The sequence below is a fragment of the Rana temporaria genome, chromosome 3 (assembly GCF_905171775.1).
Source record: "Rana temporaria chromosome 3, aRanTem1.1, whole genome shotgun sequence".
Lineage (NCBI taxonomy): Eukaryota > Metazoa > Chordata > Amphibia > Anura > Ranidae > Rana > Rana temporaria.
In genome coordinates, this window is record NC_053491.1 from 31,416,862 (window position 1) to 31,433,439 (window position 16,578).

The window sequence follows — 16,578 nt, forward strand, 5'->3', positions numbered from 1 at the left end:
TTGCTGACAAGCCTTTGAGTTTGGTAGCCAAGTAATTATAAATTAATCCTGGACTATAACATCCAACATAAAAAGTTTGAAAGAATTGTAGCCAAACATTGGCCTATTTTAAAGGGGATTTGACTTTGGGTCCTGTTCTCCCAGAGCGCCCTCAATTTATATATAGGAAGGCTCCGGCATTAAGGGATTGTATAGCCCCTGGGGTTATAGATCCACCCATAGTTGCCCAACCAAGGTTATTCAACTTTTTGTCTGGTTTTTACGCTTGTGGCAGGTGTGCGACTTGCAAAGAAAAATGTAAAAAAAAACGCAAAACGTTTACCTCCTCTGTCACACATGTGGAGCACCCCATTAAACAACTGGTCACTTGCACTACTGAAGGGGTGGTGTATATGCTAGAATGCGAATGCGGACTGCAATACGTGGGGCGCATTTCACGTGCTGTATTAAAAGAGGAATAAAAATGCATAGTGTATCCAGACACTTCAGACAGCATCACCATCGTGACCCTAAGGGGTTAAAGTTCTGGGGGATAGAGAAGGTGTCAAAACATTGGAGGGGTGGACACTTCATCAGACAACTTAGTCGTCGTGAATCTTTCTGGATTTTTGAGCTCAAAGTTGCTTCGCCAGGCGGTTTGAACGTAGAGTTCGACCTGAACTGCTTCATCTCAGATAGATGAGGTTGATTATAGGTGTACTATTTTGGAATATTTTAGAATGCAATGGTCATTTTAAGTTCAGGATTTTCTTGATTTTAATTTGTCTAAAAGTTTTTATATTTTATTATATATATATATATATATATATATATATATATATATATATATATATATATATATATATATAAATATATATAATATATATTTTTTTATATATATATTTTTTATTTTTTTCATGATTCTGTATTTTTATATATATTTTGTAATATTAATAGTAATATCAGATATTAATTATGTTTATGGTGGCATTGTTTGTTGACTCACCAATTGTGGTGATCGCGGATGACGTCCTGTTTTTTTCAAATATATTGGCATATAAATCTGAGTGTATTTACACCTTTATGTGTGCAAACTTCATTTAAATTTTCAGTAAGAACTATGCTCTAATTTTTGATATGACAATACCAGTGAACTTTATATTTTGAATTTTTCCTTTTGTTTGCCGGATTTAGTCTGTTTAATCATCTTTAGCCATGTGTTCTTTCTAAATTGTTTTCTCAGCTCATATACCGCCATTCCTAGCTCATTAGCTCTTCATGTGGGATGCAATTGCTGTTATAGGCTGCATCTACATCAGGATGCGATTGGTGGACATGTTGCTGGGGTTACATATAAATATTAGTCAAGGGGGATGTTTTAGTGTGTGTTCCCTTAACCCAGTGTTTCTCAATTCCAGTCCTCAGGCCCCCCCAACAGGTCAGGTTTTCAGGATTTCCCTCAGATGAAAAGGCTGTGGTGATTACTAAGGCAGTGAAACTGATCAAATCACCTGTGCAAAATAATGGAAATCCTGAAAACCTGACCTGTTGGGGGGGCCTGAGGACTGGAATTGAGAAACACTGCCTTAACCCATGCTGAGGAAGTCCCGCCCACGGGACGTAACGCGTACAGGGGGGAGGAGCCACGCAGAATGTCACCCACGACCGCCGGAGATTGCAGACAGACGGTTTTGTATATATGCTGTTACATGCTGTTATGCTGACACTCGGCATACTGAGTGGACACTCTTTTCTTTTATTATATACACTAGAGATTGTGTATTCTATAACTTTAATTTGTTTATTTAATTTATATTGCGCTGCACTGTTTATATTATCTAGTTCTATTTGGGATTTTGTTATGAATTTGTCCTTAGTGCTGGCTTGCATTTATTAGGTTTTTAGTTTATATTTTTTCTAGCGCTGAATACTTTTTCTATTAGATCTTTAGATGAACAGAAAGATACAAAAATAAAAAATTTCTTTATATCTTTCGGTTTCAGCGCTGAGCAATGTTGTTTTTTCTTTCTTTACCAGTCCAATTGCTGGGACTTTGTTTACACTTCAGCTGTCAACAGGGGAACCCCACTGACAGCTGAATAAATCATTGGTTGTTTTTTTTACATTTCAGCTGTCAGTGGGGGGATCCCGCTAATAACTGAAAGAACCGAGCCTGAAAATAACAAGTTTTAGGTTTCGGAGCATTTGCATGAGTACCGATACTTGTGGAAATGCTTAGCATCGGTGCATCCCTACTGGCTGGCTTAAGTAGAACCAAGCTTGCCCAAACATGGATCGAAATTTGTCTAGTTCCTGCTGGCCGGCTTTAGTCTCCCCTGGAGATATTCTTAAATTGTTACTAAACCCACAACAGTAAAATCAGTCTGTATATGCAGTAAAGCATGCTTGTTGTATTCACTGTGGAACCTGAGGGGTTAATCCTCTGCATTGTGTAAAACTGCTGTTTGATCCTGTCTTCTCTGATCCTCCCCCTTTTTCCCCCAGTCCATAGTTATAGTTTGTCTTGTTGAAAAGGCCACAAGTCCATCTAGTTCAAACAAATAATAAGGGGACTACTATCTCCTGATAGTACAGAGCCTTGGAGAAACTCTGCACATGCTCAGTTTGGTGTGTATTGCTAGAGTGTTTTTTTTTTTTTCTTGGGATGGACAAAGGGATGGGCAAAGGGATCGACACAGGGCCAAATCATAACTGTCCAGACAAAGGGTCAGGGGTCCTGCAGCCTCATATGATAGTCAGAGGAGAATGAAAACTCCTACAAGCTTTAACCAGACACTGATAGAAGTCACAAGACTGCTATATACTGCTGATAAGAAAAGGTATTTAGCAGTTTATATTTACTAAAACGATTTCATTTTCATGTTCTGTGTACTGTGGGAGACCAGATATAGTGAATGCAGGCTCCTGGGTTTAATAACACGTATTCAATTCTTACATTTATATCCAAATGTCATTATATAGATAGATTACTTTTTTTTTTTTGTGCTTGAAAACATGAACAGAATATGTGATCTGTTTTACAACAGATCCCAAATGCCAAAAGGAAATGTATTGTGAATTTCAACATTCTTTATTACACTCAGGACTTCACAAGTTATTTGGGCCAGATTCACGTAGAAGTGCGGCGGCGTAACGTATCGTAGATACGTTACACCGCCGCAAGTTTTCATCGCAAGTGCCTGATTCACCAAGCACTTGCGTGAAAACTTACGCCGGCGTAAGCCCGCGTAATTCAAAGGGGCGTGTGCCATTTAAATTAGGCGCGCTTCCGCGCCGGACCTACTGCGCATGCTCCGTTTTGAAATTCCCGCTGTGCTTTGTGCGAAGTGACATAATTTTTTCGAACGGCGACGTGCGTAGCGTACTTTCGTATTCCCGGACGTCCTACGCAAGAAGAATTTTTTTTTTAATTTCGACGCGGAAACGACGGCCATACTTTATACAGCACATACGTGGGCTGTGTAAAGTTAGGGCAGCTAAAACGACGACTAACTTTGCGACGGGAAACTAGACTAGCGGCGACGTAGCGAACGCGAAAAACCGTTGTGGATCGCCGTAACTACTAATTTGCATGCCTGACACTGGTTTACAACGCGAACTCCCCCCAGCAGCGGCCGCGGTATTGCATCCTAAGATCCGACAGTGTAAAACAATTACACCTGTCGGATCTTAGGGATATCTATGCGTAACTGATTCTATGAATCAGTCTCATAGATACTCTGAGAGATACGACGGAGTATCTGAGATACTCCGTCGTATCTCTGCTGTGAATCTGGCCCTTTGTTTTTAGTCATGTAAATAGGAAACATTCCATAGGTAGTTTTCCATACAGTCATTAGATGGAGCTCTTTGCTCTGTTTTATAATGCCTGTTTGCACAGTTCAATAGCTTAAGTTGTGATTTACACATACAAGTGAATGAGTCGGAGAAGTGGACCATGCCTTGCCAGACGGCTTCATCGCAGGTAGCAGAGACAGCAATGCTTGAAGGAAATGTGCTCTGTGCTCTCATAACATAAATCACAGTGCTCTGGGAATCCTTTGTCACATATTAAATATTGATTATCAAGACAAAGTATGCACGGTATATATAAAATAAAACTGACCAGGCCATTTTAGTTTCTCTTCCATAAATTTAAGCTTAGGTTTGTGATCATGCCGACTAGCTACATTGGTAATGGCATTACACCCCTGAAGAAAGGATGTTCTCATCCTTGAACTGAAGCCAGTTTGATCATTAGACTGCAAGACAGGAAAGCAATAAAACATAACAGACACCAAGCTCCCCTCCTGTGTAGACTCCCTCTTCTGTAGTAGTGTCACATTTCTGCCTCCATGAAGACACTGTCTACAACTCATTCATATTTCAGTGTTACATGTATGATTATCTACAAGCTCTGTGAAGATGTACTGTATATCCCGTTATGACCTATCTATAAAATGGACAGTCATTTACATACAGTATATGGTTTTCAAACCAATACACAAACACAGGTCTATAGTTTTCACATCTAATGTTTGAGCAGTGAGGACATTGTGATCCAGACGCCGCCTGCTATATAATAAGCCGCAGCCCATGGGAGTCGTCTGTACAGCTGCAGGTGACATAGTGGAGAATAAAGCTAAAGATCTCTCGCTTATTAAACTTGGCAGTGTTCAAATCACTGAGTACCAATTATTATTATTATACAGGATTTATATAGCGCCAACAGTTTGTGCAGCGCTTTACAACATCAGGGCAGACAGTGCAGTTACATTACAATTCAATACAGGAGGAATCAGGGGGTCCTGTTCGTTGGAGCTTACAATCTCGAAAGGGAGGGTCAAGTGATACGAAAGGGTAATAACTGTGGGGGATGAGCTGATGGAGAAAATTAAAGTACAGTTGTTAGGTGTGGGCAGGAGAAGCTTCTCTGAAGAGTTGGGTTTTCAGGGATCGTCTAAAAGCAAACAGAGTAGAAGATAATCCGACAGATTGGGGTAGAGAGCTCCATAGAATGGGAGAGGCTCTGGAAAAGTCCAGGAGGCAAGCATGGGAGGAGGTGATGAGGGAGCTAGAGAGAGCAGGAGGTCTTTCGAGGAACAAAGTGAATGATTAGGTTGGTATTTTGAGACTAGGCTAATGATGCAGGTGGGGGCAGAGTTGTGGATGGCTTTGTAAGTTGTTAGTATTTTGAATTTAATTTGTTGGGTTGAGCGGAAGCCACGCCAACATACGTTGGCTGTTTGAAGAGCAATACCGTTGTTATGGTAGCAGCTAGCTGCCATAATCCAGGGATCCTCCTCTTCAGCCGGAGGTCCGGTTTCCGATAATAGTGGTCTCTGTGGTGGATTCGCCACAAGATCAGTTTTATCGGCGGCGGGAGGTAGTGGGAGCCCATGAAAGTGAACCAGTTGTGGGTTAATATATAGTACAGCAACCGCAAAACCAACTCATTGAACTTTCATTGGGTATGTGGCCGTTCCATCAAAAATGAATGAACAATCTGGACTTCTTTGTCATGTGCTGCCGCATCAAGTGTCACTAGCATAGCTCCCGGAGGTACACTATGGCCTTCATTGTGTTTTAATAGGTCCAAGGTGTCCCTAATATACAATGGCACGCTAGTGACGTGTGGCATCAAGAGGAGAACAACAAATTTGCTGGCATTCTCGCACAGGGCACCTATTCCAGAGACAATGGGTCTCCCAGGTGGTTCTAGTAAGTGTTTATGTACTTTGGGCAGCATGTAGAAAGTCGCGTTGCGTGGAAATTGAACAATGAGATATTTGCAGATATCCTGATGAATGAGACCCTCCATGAAGGCTGTGCCTATAAGCTCCTTAAATTAACTTGTGTATTCAGTGTGTGGGTGGAAGTGATGACACGATGCCACTCTTTGTTGGATATTTTTTGAAGACACATGCATTCATATTGGGGTTGCGACATCACCACCACATTGCCCCCCTTGTCAGCAGGCTTACTAACGATATTCGTCTATTGCTTAAAGTATTAAGGCCATCAATCTGTAACTGTGTTAAATTCTTAATAGCAAGAGAGTAACGAGTATGTCTAATGTCGCTAATCGCAGCCGTAAGAAAAGCCCACACGTGTGGATTCGTATTCAGGTCAGGAAATCTCTGTGATTAAACCTGAAATTTATATGGAGTGAATTCGGTATGTGAGTGAGTAAAAAACGTATATAGCGCTACACATGCGAACTGAATCGCCTCTGGGCGCTTGTTTGACCACTTCTCCCTTGAGCTTAAAAGAGGTGGGTTTTGATCTTTCTCCTAAAGGCCAAGTGGTTCTCCTCCAACCGAATGGAGATTGGGTTTTGATCTTTCTCCTAAAGGCCAAGTGGTTCTCCTCCAACCGAATGGAGATTGGGTTTTGATCTTTCTCCTAAAGGCCAAGTGGTTCTCCTCCAACCGAATGGAGATTGGTAAAGTGTTCCAAAGTCGAGGGCCTTGGACAGCAAATCTTCTTTCTCCTTTGGACTTGTATCTGGTTTTGGGGATTTGGAGTAGATTTTGGTATGTAATGATGTAGGTGGATCATCGCCACTTGGATCAGGTTCGTTTTCCTCCAAAAGGAGGATGAGGTCCCTGAGTGCATGGAAATCCTTCATGGTAAAGCCCTTTAAATTTTTAGTGAGTTCCTTATCTTTATTGACCCTGATTCTGTCCCATGGAAGAGGTTTTTATAGGTAAGCTTTCTACTACATAGATATAAATCCTTGATGGTCTCATATTTGTCAATATTGTTTGACGGACAGAAACTCAGGCCCAATTTGTCTATGTTTATTCTTTTTTACCAAGAAAGTCTATGTTTATTCTTGAACAGGGTTTATAACTGTAAGCCCATTCACACAGGGGCAACACGACTTCCAGCACGACTTTCGGAGGCAACTCGGACACGACTTGAGTATGAATCATCAGGCAACTTACAAGGCAACTTACAAGGCAACTTCAAGTCGCCTCCAGGACAGGAGGCTTTCCAGTGGCCAATCAAACAACAATCAGCTCTGTGGGAGGGATGGGGGAGGGGTTCGTCTGAGAAATGTATGTTATCTTCCTGTATTGTTGCTTCAGTTAAGACAGTGATCCGACTTCTGAGGCGACTTCCATTGAAATCAAAGGGTACAAGTTGCCTAGAAGTCGGATTGAAGTCGTACAGGAACCTTTTCTGAAGTCGGAGCGACTTAACCACTTCCGGACCGCCGCATGTATATGTACGTCGGCAGAATGGCATGTACAGACACATTGGCGTACCTGTACGTCCCTGCCTAGACGTGGGTCGGGGGTCCGATCGGGACCCCCCCGCTACATGCGGTGGTCGGAAACCCGCGGGAAGCGATCCGGGACGCGAACGTGGCTATTCGTTTCTAGCCGCCCCCTCGCGATCGCTCCCCGGAGCTGAATAACGAGCTGTATGTAAACACGGCTTCCCCGTGCTTCACTGTGGCGGCTGCATCGATCGAGTAATCCCTTTTATAGGGAGACTCGATCGATGACGTCAGACCTACAGCCACACCCCCCTACAGTTGTAAACACACACTAGGTGAACCCTAACTCCTACAGCGCCCCCTGTGGTTAACTCCCAAACTGCAACTGTCATTTTCACAATAAACAATGCAATTTAAATGCATTTTTTGCTGTGAAAATGACAATGGTCCCAAAAATGTGTCAAAATTGTCCGAAGTGTCCGCCATAATGTCGCAGTCACGAAAAAAATCGCTGATCGCCGCCATTAGTAGTAAAAAAAAAAAAAATAATAAAACTATCCCCTATTTTGTAAACGCTATAAATTTTGCGCAAACCAATCGATAAACACTTATTGCGTTTTTTTTTACCAAAAATAGGTAGAAGAATACGTATCGGCCTAAACTGAGGAAAAAAAAATTTTTATATATGTTTTTGGGGGATATTTATTATAGCAAAAAGTAAAAAATATTGCATTTTTTTCAACATGTCGCTCTATTTTTGTTTATAGCGCAAAAAATAAAAACTGCAGAGGTGATCAAATACCACCAAAAGAAAGCTCTATTTGTGGGGAAAAAATGGACGCCAATTTTGTTTGGGAGCCACGTCGCACGACTGCGCAATTGTCTGTTAAAGCGACGCAGTGCCGAATTGTAAAAACCCCTTGGGTCATTTAGCAGCATAATGGTCCGGTCCTTAAGTGGTTAAGTAGTGTACATTAAGACGGCTCCCATTCACTTCCATTCATTTTCTCGACGGCGCGACTTGAAATCTGATCCCTGGTCGCCCCAGTGTGAACCGGCTCTTATTACCCTTCACACCCCTGAAGAAGCATTATCCGTCAACGTGAAACATGTTGAGCACAGTTCTTTCCATCCAGCGTGAAGCTACGCACCCCTCTACTGCTATAGCCCCGTGTCTATTATCAGCTCTTGGTGATGTTGTATATTATGCTCTATATTCACCATTGTTAATACTTTGGAGGCTCCCTATCTATGCTTAGGGGGTGGGTAGGCTCACACAGTAGTTTTGGTTATTACTGTTGATGTTTTTTAAATGATTTTCTAATAGATAAATATATTTACCTTCATATATGTTTATCTTCTTTGACACTGTGCCCATAAAGTCTCAAATCGTGTGGTTTCCATTTTTCTTCAATGTAGCTTAAATAGCAAAGCAGAACTTTCATTTAAGCTTTCGCTTAAAAAACAATTGCTGCTGACAGTGCAGCTACCAGGCCGTTCTCACAGCCAAAGTTCCAACATTTCTAGGTAGCATCAGGCTGAATTCAATTCACACCAATCTATTGCTTTTTAGCTTGCATTGACGTGCACTTGTCTTGATACGTTTTGACCGTTTTCTTCAAAGACAGTACGGTAATGTTACGTTGCCAAGATAGGATTATTGAATTCTTTTTAAAATGCTTTTCTTGGACTTCATTGAATGATACAGAATTCATGAACATATATACTGGAATTTTTTTTTCTATTCTAGTAATGGCAGCGATCAGCGACTTATAATGGGACTGTGATATTGCGACTGACAATCGGACACTAACTGACCCTTTTTATGGGAACCAGTGACACCAAGACAGTGATCAGTGCTAAAAATATGCACTGTCATTGTGTACTAATGACACTGACTAGGAAGGGGTTAAACATCTAGGGCCATCAAAGAGTCAACGGTGTGCCTAATCAGTGTTTTTGTGTAAACCAGTGGTTCTCAACCTTTCTAGTGCGGTGACCCCTTGATAAAATTTCCCAAGTTGTGGGGACCCCTAACAGTAAAATTATTATTATTTTTTTTGTTTTCACCATCCTCCTCTCTAGCCGTCTTTCTTGTTCTTTCTCTCCCTTTTTTTTGCTCCTCTCCCTCTTTTGCTCTCCCTTCCATGTATTCTTTCAATGGCAACTATAATCACCAGTAGTGTTACTTACTGTGTCTCTGGCTTCACAGACTTTGTGGTGTCTCGTAGCAGTGACAACTATGCCGAAATCAGCAGATAGGGGCTCTTCCCACTTAACATTCCTCTAGTCTCTGCCCCCCCAGCCATGCCATGAACTGAATGGGCGGCTGCGAAGAGGCTGAGTGGGCAGCCGTGGGCTTCAGGAACTGCCCAGCTGGGCCGCCACAGGCTCCAGAGACAGCCGCAAGAAGGCTGGGAGAACAGCCCAGGATTCGGTGACCCCTAGCAAATCATCATTCGCCCCCCAGGTTGAGAACCACTGGTCTAAAGCCTCGTACACACGTTCAGATTTTCGGACATACACAAGAAAACATTTTGAGTCGTTGGTATGCTGCTTTCGACAGCCGATTACGTTTTTTGTCAGACAAAAGCTGGATGTACAGACTATAACATTTTTGTTAAGGGCAAGACTACGCGTGCTCAGAAACAAAAGAATACATTCAAAACTATTCAACACATTACGTCACTTCTAACGTACAAAAATTTTCGTATAGTGGGTAACCTCTTCACTTTCGACATGAGACTAGCTTGCAACAGAAAATGGACGAACGCTCGTCCGAAAATCTGATCGTGTGTGCGAGGCTTTACTGGCTCATCACTCAGATGGGCTGCATTACTAGCTATTAGGAAGGGCCAAAGCTTTGTCTGGCATTCGGGATTAGTAGAAGGTTATGCAATATGCTGCAGATGCATTTATGGGCACCTTCACTTCATTCTTGTTGGCAGCTTTTCTTTTCTTAAATTGACAGTTTGACCTATCAGTAGAGAAAGTTCTTGTACAACACCTCATCCCTACAAAATTGTGGGTTAGTGTAATAAAAAGGTACAATACAACTCTAAACCAATATTGGACTTTATAGGTACCAATTAACAACATTCCAAATAAATATGTTTATTTTAAAAAGAGTAATATGTTCTTAAACTGGTCATTAACCTAATCTGATCGTGCAATCGCCATTGGATTTACCAACATCATGTACCGGAAGGGTCTGCCTGCTTGGATATAAATTTTATGGGTTATTTAGGTATCTGCAATAAAAAATTGCTACCAATATCTAAAGGATTTTACAGCTACCTTTGCTGCCTCTAATCATCTGTAGATATTGGACCACTGATTCCACTAATATGGGAAAAAGATGGACTGGCATTAGGATGCAAACTTGCTTCTGATGGCTATAGACTGCAATTTAGTGCAGACAAACTAAAGCTAAATTTCCAGTGACAATGGCACTTAATAAATATTAACATATAACCATAAGAAGCCTAAAGACCCTATGGCAGCCAAGCAGGTCTCAGTGAAGTCCTAGAAAACAAATAACATTTGTGATCTTGCAGTAAAGCCCAAAAATAACACAAGCTATGATTCACACATTAATTAAGGAGGTTCTCATAGAGTTGCCAAATTTGAAGCCCTCTGGAGTCCCGGGGTGACCCAATACCTTCCAGGGGTTTGAAGGAGTCCTTATTGATTCCCTAAATAAGCAACCCACTTCATTTAGATGTGGAGGCATTAAAGTCTCCTCCTTCCAGCAGTCTCCCGTGGTTCCCTACTATCGCTTCCCTTTCCCATCCCATTACCATGGACCCCTTCCACTGCCCTTCCTCTCTTGCTCTACTCTGCTCTAGTTTTCAAACTTTCCTTATCCTTATCCCACTTTTCGTGTTCAAATAGCCACCAGGGACAATGACCCGCTCTGTGCTTAGACATGCTACCCTATCTTCTGGCACTATGACATCAGCCTCAGTCTGTTACACTTTTTTTTTTTTAAATGTATACTGGTGTCTTACTGTTCAGCCTAGGTTCACATGATACCATATTTACTGTCTATGTTCTGTACTCAGGACCAAAGTTCCACATACACCATTTCACCGTACCTTGATGGCTATCTTTGTATCTTTCTAAAGAATGATATACTGTGATTTATTGTACTTTGCTTTTGTTTCAATAAACAAATTGAAGAAAGAAGCCTAAAAACCATGTGGATCTACAGTAAATGGGACCAAAACTATTCTAGGCAAAATCATTTTTACTATTTTCATTAGTACAGGAAAAAAATCAAATATCCACACTAAATCCAGGGCTCAAGTCCTGCGGAAACGCGTGGGAACAGAGTTCCTGCACTTTTTTCACAGCAGGAACGCAGTCCTCTCTGCAGGACTAGAGCAGCCAAGCCGTCCGAGCCAATCATTCACTAAGTGGCGATGCCCAGCTCGAGTCACTGTCAGGGGCAGGCGAACCTTAGTAATCCTTTATGTTACTGGCCGCTTCCTGTATAGTGTGCGGGTATTCCGTCACTTCCTCAATGCCGCAATGTCTCCTGGGAGCTTTTGTCATTGTTCCCAGGAGACATTGCGGAGGTCTGCCGCGGGATTTAGAAAGAACTTGCTTTCTAAAGCCTCCGCAATGTCTCCTGGGAACAATGACAAAAGCTCACAGGAGACATTGCGGCATCGAGGAAGTGACGGAATACCCGCACACTATACAGGAAGCGGCCAGTAACATAAAGGATTACCAAGGTACAGTGGATCGGAAAAAAAAAAACATGCGGTTTAGTAATTATGCATATGAGCGTATCATTTTTTTTGGTGGGGGAGTGGATCTTGGGTGGGAGTTCCCACTTTTTTCCCCAGGACTTGACCCCTGACTAAATCATACAGAGTATATAAGTCATGAACTAAACCAACAACAGTTTGGACATAAATGTAATATTTATTAGTGAGTGCAGTTTTAATAAAATTTACATTACAACTTGAAAACCATTCAAAATGACCACCATTGTTTGGTCTTTTTGTGTGTTCAATGTAAACTTGCACACCATTCATCTTAATCAAGTAATCTTGATTAATCTTAATTATTAAAGTTTTTTGTGCTGTCATATTGGCATTAACATGTCATTTTATTCATGGATTCAGAAAACAGGTTTTCAGACACAAAACCAAAAAACAGAATGTCAAAAAGGAAGCCCATACTGTCAATAGAGCTGTGAAGGAGGCGATGCAGAGGTTGTATAAAATACATTATTTCTCTAATAATGACCAGAGAATAAAAAAGTATTCAAGGCATACACACAGCAGAGGTGCCATAATGGTGGCATTACACAAGAGAAACTTGTGACATTAGGACATTATGTCTCAGTGATGGATCTGGTTCCTCCAGTAACAAAAGGCTGAACATTATATAGGCACCGAGTGTATCTGTAAGTACCATGTGCTTTACATACAAAGTAGACTTGGAAGCAACCCACATAAGTGCTGAATATCAATAAAAAAAAAAAGACCTGAAAGGGTTTGAAGTCCTTACCTTTGGTTTTACTTGGAGATTTTTCTTGAGCTAGAGTTCTAATTAAAGCAGGGTTTCTCGACCCGGGTTCCATGGAACCCTAGAGTTCTTCCAGAGATTCCTTGATCAATGAGCAATTTCTGCCTCTCAGATAAGTTCCCACTGACACCATTGATCTTTTTAGCTATCTTTAAGAGGTTAATTCTTCCCAATGACCACAAGTGTAAGGAGCATTCTTCCCACTGACCATCATGCTTGTCTATCATGAGTTGTAGATATAGGCCCGGATTCTCGAGATACGCCGCGTAAGTGTAAATATGCGCCCTCGTATCTATGCGCCAGACTCTGAAACCAAGATACGCCTGAAAATAGGCTTCATCCGACCGACGTAACTTTCCTACGCCGGCGTATCGTGGGCACATATTTACGCTGGACGTATTTGGCGCTCCCATTGATTTCCTATTCACATATGCAAATGAGGGAGATACGCCGATTCACGAACGTACTTGCGCTTGGCGCATAATATACGCGGTGTGCGGAAGTCGTACGTCCGGCGTAAAGTTATTCCCCATCTATGAGGCGCAACTCAAAGCAAGGTATGGACCTGGGAACACAGCCGTCGTATTTTACGTTGTTTACGTAGTACGTGAATATGGCTAGGCCTAAGTTACGTGCACGTCGTAGGCAGTGATTCGACGTATCTTAGGGAGCAGTTTCTACGTGATTCTGAGCATGCGCACTGGGATGCGTCCACGGGACGGCGCATGCGCCGTTCGATTTAAGTACTTGTATAGCGCTCGGCCCATCATTTACATGGGGTCACGCCTCATTAGCATGGCTCACGCCCACTTCCACCTACGCCGGCTTACGCCAAGGAAGCCCAGCGTAGATTTGAGAGCAAGTGGGAGCGAGTGCTTTGTGAATACTGTGCTTGCCTCTCTGCGCTACGTCGGCGTAGGGTATATTCGATACGCTACGGGCGTTAAATATGCACCGATGTATGTGAATCCGGCCATAGTAATTTTTAGCAGGGCTTCCCGAAAAGTTTTTTCAAGAGCTCCTTTGTGTTGAAAAAGTTGAGAAAGTCTGGGTTAAAGGGTCACATTAAACATGTGTAAAAGGTTTTTTTTTTTTTTTTATATCACTGGCCAAATGTGTTACAGAACAGCTCATCTACTTCCAGAAAAGAGACGTCCAATTCGCAGAGGCATGGAAAGTTTTATTTTTCTCAGACAAAAAGCCAAGAATTATGTGATTTAAACGGAACCGCTCCATTTCCCCAAAAAGTAGTTTGTCGGTGGTACCAGGTTTTGTGTATCCATACGTTAAGCTCTCTTGATCCAAAACAGTTATCCTCCATAAGATCCAAGTTGATTTGCATAGGGAATTTCATCCTTTTTTTTAAATTAGTTGACAGTGAAGCTTCATAAACTTTTGTGTCTATACTCTGCTTGGTAACACCGTGTTATTGTCATTGCCAATCCACAGATCTTAAGACATAACAATGTGTCTTTGGTTATGGCCTCTGGAATCTGGTTGGCCACATGATCATTTTCTCAGAAAGCCATGCCCCCAAGCTAGATGGTGGCACTCAAATGGGAATAAATTGGGTCTTAGGGGACAAATTAAACAATTTCAAAGAAGTGCAATGCATAAGTGAACTCAAGGTAGCTTAGTTAGAGGATATTTGGTATTGTATTTAAAGAAAACCCATTATAAGATAAAACACGAAGGCTGCTACTGCTGGGCCCTCCCAGGTATGCAGAGGTAAGGGCATCTGGTTTTTCTGCAAATGTCTCAATCGGCATACTTATTTCAGGTCAGTGTGCCAGCATACTATCCAGACGACTAGGATAAGCATAACGAACATATCTGTGTCTGCTTTGCAGTGTAAAAAATTTGTCAATGCTGTAATAAATAGTATTAATTCCCAATCTTGTACCCTTGGGCCTGTACAGCATCCATTGTGCCCAGTGAGAAATGCCAAGCTTATACAGGTTGCCATGATACATCTCCAGCCATAAAGAACATTCTGTCCATATAAGCATTCTTTCAAGACCACCTCATGGCAAGCAGGCAAAAGATCAATGAACAGCATTACTTTCTCAAAGAGCTGCACAGAAAAGACTGGCAACTAAAGAGGAATTCCAGGCATGGTATATCTGTAATTGGGCCAGCTTGACCCAATGTAACTATGTATAATCACATACCTGCCCGATGCACCTGGAAGCTGGAGATCACTGAAGTATACACCGCTACTATCTCCACTTGCATACAAGTCTCTTCATAAATGGCCAGCCTGATGCACTGCACTAAAATGATCTCCACTAGTTTCTGGGCCTGTGCCGAGTGGCTGCTCTGCTGCTTAAAGCGGTGGTTCACCCTCCTTAACAACAGTCTAGCATTAAATTCGGCATAGTAGCGCGAGCTACAGTATGCCTGTCTGTATTTTGTTATCCCCGTACTGACTGTGCAATTGTATATTGAAGATTCCGACTCCCGCGGGGAATGGGCGTGCCTATGGAGAGGGAGGATGATTGACGGCCGGCTCTGGCACGTCACGCTCCCCGAAGACAGCCGGAGTAGGTCTCGGCTCTTCACGGCGCCTGCGCACAGGCTATGCGCAGGCGCCGTGAAGAGCCAAGCCTATTTCGGCTATTTCCGGAGAAGCGTGACGTGCCAGGGCCGGCCGTCAATCACCTTCCCTCTCCATAGGAACGCCCATTCCCCAGAATCTTCAATATACAATTGCACAGTGAGTACGGGGATAAAAAAATACAGACAGGCATACTGTAGCTCGCGCTACTATGCCGAATTTAATGCTAGAGGAAAAAAAAAAAAATGTTTTTTATATAGGGTGAACCCCCGCTTTAATAAATACAGGAGGTTGGCCACTTAGCACTGGCGCCATTCAGAGAATGCTGTGCATTTTCTGAATGAATGCAAATCATTCTCTGACTGAACAAAATGGAGAGTGTGACATCCACCACCCCATCCAATCAGATAATGCTTTCATTCAGAAAATACAAAGCACTCTAAATGATGCCCATATGGAGTGGTCAACCTCCTGTGTTCACAATGCAATTAGGCCAGCTGCTCGGCACGGGACCCAGAAGCACATGGAGATCACTGGAGTAGAGGTGTCGATTTCCAGTTGTCCAGGAGCATCAGCCATGTATGGAATAAGCATAGCTACATTGGGCCAAGTTGGACCAATGTAACTATGCAAAAATATACTATGGAGTTGCTTTACTAAAACTGGTGCACTTGAAATCTGGTGCAGCTTTGCCTGGTAGCCAATCAGCTTCTAACTTAACCACTTCAACCCCGGACCATTTTACCCTTTTTTGCGGTACGGCACTGCGTTACTTTAACGGACAATGGCGTGGTCGTGCGATGCTGTACCAAGATTTTTATTTATTTTTTTAGTGGGACTGCGACATTGTGGCGGACAGATCAGACACCTAACTGCCCCTTTTTTGGGAACCAGTGATATTACAGTGATCAGTGATAAAAATATGCACTTATATGCATGTTACTATACTAATGACACTGGCAAGGGAAGGGGTTAACATCAGGCGCAATCAAAGGGTTAACTGTGTTCCCTATGAGTGTTTGCTAAATGTGGGGGTTGCCCTGACTGGATGAAGACAAAGAACGGTGTTCCTGCTAAGCAGGAACACAAGAGCCCCATCTTCTCCCCTGTGAGAACAGCGCTCTGGAGGAAGAAATTGGTGGCTGCACACCGAAGTAGCAAAAAGTCCCTCGATTTCATTTGGTAATGAATAAGCACAATGTAAGTGTGTGAAACGCACCTACCTGCTACCGTCCTGTGGTGTCATATCATGTTTTATTGAAGAGAAATAAAG